Source organism: Monopterus albus, unplaced genomic scaffold (assembly GCF_001952655.1).
Source record: "Monopterus albus unplaced genomic scaffold, M_albus_1.0 scaffold455.1, whole genome shotgun sequence".
NCBI classification, from domain to species: Eukaryota; Metazoa; Chordata; class Actinopteri; order Synbranchiformes; family Synbranchidae; genus Monopterus; species Monopterus albus.
In genome coordinates, this window is record NW_018128335.1 from 116,671 (window position 1) to 121,149 (window position 4,479).

The 4,479-nt window shown below is 42.6% G+C and overlaps 1 long non-coding RNA gene across 1 annotated transcript in view; it reads left to right on the plus strand.

Annotated features, from left to right (window-relative positions):
• Positions 1–4,479, plus strand: part of LOC109952355 (uncharacterized) — a 52,034-nt gene that overhangs the window by 13,379 nt on the left and 34,176 nt on the right. The gene's annotated exons all lie outside the window — the stretch shown is intronic.

Here is a 4,479-nt window from a genome sequence, read left to right on the forward strand (position 1 = left end):
GAATGTATAGAGTAGCATGAATGTGATTTGTCATCCTGCACTAATACACCAAAGCTAATATGAGAAATACTTAACATTAAACCTCTTTTTTTTTTTTCCTCACAGAAAGCTGCAACAAACTAATTAGAGGTTTAATGCTGGATGAGTTTGCCCCTCAGAAATTTCCTGTAGGGAATTGGTTCATACACACTTCAGTTATTGTCTTTCCTTTTACATTTCAATTTTATTAAGTATATTATATTTATTATTCTTCAATTAATCCTGATTGAGGACAATCCTGATGATTAGCTACAGCAGTGGCGTGGCTCTAGGGATGACGATGTTGGTTTGTTGGTTAAATATCTCAGACTATAGATGGTTTCCTGTGAATCTTTTTACTGATGTTTATGGCCCCCAGTGGACAGATCCTAATGACTCTAACAGTCCCCTGACTTTTTCTCTAGCACCACTATACAGTTCACCTTTTCGGTTTTTAGTGAAATGACTCGACAACCCTAGATTGGATTGCTGTGAAGCTTCGTACAGACACTTGTCTTCTCCTCAGGATGAATTCTAATAGCTTTGGTGATCATCTGACTCTTCCTTTAGTGCAAATAATCAGGCGACATTTTAATTTGCCTAGTACGGCTACCTGTAAAATTAATGATATTCACGTCAACCTCAACTGCAGTTTAAGATGACATTGGGACACTTCAGCCCAGTAGGATTTGCACCTGTTGTCCGTCAGCCCTGTGACAGAATGGTGATCTGTCCAGTGCCCCTGAAAAGGTCTGGCTTTCCTTGTTAAAGGCCTAATTCCTAATGCTTCAGAGGCTGTAGTAACACTGCCTTTACATGGAGATGGTGCACTTATCTAAAGTTTGGGACCTGCCCCGAGCTACACCTCTTCTGTTTTCACACTGAATCTAAATAATGATTTCATGCTTGTGATCTGGGTGATGCTAACACAAAAGGACAGAGAATGAACGGCGTGTCTTTTCTTAGGAGGGACTGCTGTTCCCAAGTCAAACAATAGATCTGCGACTAGCACAAACACAACAATATAGGCAACACTCACCTGGAGGGAACAGAGGAACAAGGGGCTAATTAGTGATGATGAGAAGTTAATTTAGTCAGACACCCCAAGTAATAGTTGTCACCATTTTCTTCATCTCTCTCTTTCTCACCTTCCCTCTCCCTCAGTTGCTTGCCACTATGCATATTGTCAGCCCAGCAATTTTCATAGTCGGACAAGGTGTCAAATGTTCTGCTTTTTTTTTATCCCTCCAGTGTGCCTCTGTCCCTCTATCAAACACACATACAAACGAATATCCACCTCTAGTCTTTAGAGACTGATGAGGCTGCAAAGCAGGTGAGATTGTCAAGTCGACTAAGTGGGAAATTGCATTATTTCCTGCTTTGATATTGCTGAATTGTTTAGCTGTGTGAGTGAGCAGGCGAGATGGTTCCTGAGCTAAATGTTTGCTAGCAGGTGAGCCTGTTGTTGACAGATGGTGTTTGTGAGACAAGCCGACTCCCTACAGTCTCACCCCATGAAAATGCTCATGCGAATGCAGCTAGGCCCACTGTACACACAACACACACTCTGCTGTACACACACACAAAGGTCTCTGAGTGGATTCTAACCTGTTTTTGTCTTTTGTGACTGCAAAAAAGAACATATACTGAAAGGAGGGATAGATGAGTAGGAAGACTTACTACTGCCATGTTCTGTAGGAGAAAGAAAATGCTACTGTCACCGCATTGCATACTTTATTGGGACTTTTTTTTTTTTTTAAATCTGTGACATAGGCGCCTTGATTTTAACAGCACCTTTGCATGTGCAGAATGACAAAACCCCTACTTTACCTCAGGACACCGGTTGTGTCTCAGGTCCTCAGAAATGAATGCTACAAGATTTAATTAAGTCCATGAATGATGGGGGCAGTACATCAGAATACAGTAATGTACTGTATGATGGTGACACTCATGCTGTCATGATAGCAGCATTAAAGGCCAACAGCGCATGATGCACATCTCTAACCTGTAATCACTGTTTCCATGTAAGCTCATGCACTGTTGTTTTGAAACTATCATGACATGTTGGTATATTCCAGCTTCTGATGATACGAGTTTACTGACCTATTTTTCAGCATCAAAACTTGTAGGCTTTTCAGTAAAACAGGAACTTATAGAAGGAGCTTGGATCGGCACGTTCCTGCTGCTGTGTCTTGACTACTTGTGTCACTTGGTGCATGTCAAATGATGACATTCTGCAGTGAAGCTCAGTTGTGTACTGCTAATAGCGGGGGACTCTTGCGGAGTGTTGACATCTTTAGCAGTGATGTTGTGTAGGCATGTGAAGTTCTCAAGCACGATATTCTTGTGCCAGCCGGAGGTGAATCAGCAAATGTACTTTTTAGTCCTTAAAATGCTGGCAGGAAAGTATGCAAACAATAATGCTCATGTTGCAGCTGCTTCTCTACTCATATGCATTAGTATGTAAATCAACTTTCTGTGAGCCCGCTTGGCTGGTGCATATTCTTCTTTGTCTTTTTAGCCAGTTATTTAATTCAGTGTGACAGGTTGAACATTCCCCAGACCAAAATCTCAAATTTATCAACATTTACAACTGCAGACTGGTGTATTAGGATGATAGTAATCTGTTAATAAAGGGCTCTGGCTTGGAGTTATAAAGAAAGTGAAATTAACACCAAAAACTGAAATCCTCCAACTTGTGACATCGTTTTCCTCCCCGGCCAACTGGTCGTAGAGAGACGGCAGCCATTTTGTGCCTCTGGGATCATATTAGCAGTCTGGTGGCACAGCTTCCCATCAGCAGGTCTTCTGGAGCGTAGCAGCTGTGGAGGAGTCACTATTAGAGTTAATGGCAGACTAAACAGCCTTTAAGTCAGGCCTGTTGTGTGTAATGAGACTGCAAGTGTGATGACAAAAGGAGCGAGAGGAAGGAAGAGTGCAACTCTACTGACAACTAGACGACAAACAGCCACTTATCTTTAGAGCTGAACGTAGGTGAGCCACCCAAAACAAACATGAGAAGAAGTTACTCAACTGTAAGGAAATAACCCAGAGTCGTGTCTCAGAAGGGTCAAATAATGGAGCATGAGAAAGTAGATGGAGAGAGGCAGACAGTTGACATGTTAAAGAAAAGAGGGATACAGTGAGGGGAGGGGAAGCGAGTGAGAGCTCCTGTAATTAGTCAGTTAATTACATCTGGATGGTGATCTGCTCGGGGGGATGGATGTTGTTTGAGCTGTGTGTGTGTGTGTGCGTCTATCCTTGGCGGCTGTGTACACTCCAGAAAGCGTTTACTGAAATGGGAGCTAATTCTCGCTGTCTGAGGCCATTATGGTATTAATTTAATTTGGGTTAGCTGTCGCTAGCTCATTAACACATCTAATTAATTCATTGACATCAGAATTAAGTTGTTTCGCTGAAACTGACACCTCTCTCTTATAAGAGAGTGGGAGGAGAGGGAACGACAGATTGAATGAAGATAGGAGGAGAGGGATGATGGATTGAGTCATATCTACAAGAAAAATGCTATTAATAAATTTTGTCAGCCGCTGTGAGTAGTGCCAATCTGTTACGTAGGAAGTAAGGAAGAAGAATGAAGGGTAAGAGGGAAGAGGTGTAGATAATGGTTGTCAAATAAAGAGAAACAAGATAGAAAGTTGATTCTTTGATGTTTTATTGCAGATATGTGAGAGGTCAGGCCTTACTGGGGAGAGCAGCCACTTCTTGACAGTGATCAATGCAGATTTTATGGAGGGAAACTGAAGATTAGTGTTTCAATTACCTTTAACACATGAGATGTTTAGCTTCTCTTTTTTTCAAATGTAAAATAGGGTTTTAAGAAACAAATTGTCATTTTGCTATTGGTACCAAACCTCAGACGCTGATTCTTGGCCCCATTCATGTTCACCAACCTAAATCTGTTTCCTGAATGTGTTTAAAGGAAGCAGCAGGACAAATCGCTCCATGTAAGAGAGCCTTGGATTTTCAGCCAGTTAATTAGAGTTTGGAGAACGGATTACTTTGGTGCAACCTGGCGTGGGTGTGTAGTTTGAGGTGGGACACCTTTGGAAGTGGCACTCGGTGAGAGCCTGGCTGGAGGTAGGGATTATTTGGATGTAACACACAGTGGGTTTCTTGTTAGAGGGGGGTGTGGTCACAGTCTGTCTCTGTGGTAAATTTGATTAAGGCTGGCGGGAGGAGGTGCTCCGACCGTGAACAGGTGCCCCTCACAGCTGAGGCGAGTTCAACCCTTGGTCTCGCTCTCCCTCTCTTTGATTTTAGACTTCCTGCTCTTTGTTCTCCCTCCTTCTATCCGTGTAATCTCCCTATTTTCACCGCTGTCTCTCCTCGTCATCACTGCCCCTTCATCTATCTCTGTTTGTCTTGTAATCAGTCACAGGAACGGAGGCCTCGCAGCTTTCAGGACCTCCATTTTGAAAAGCTGCTCTGTCCTTGTCTCCT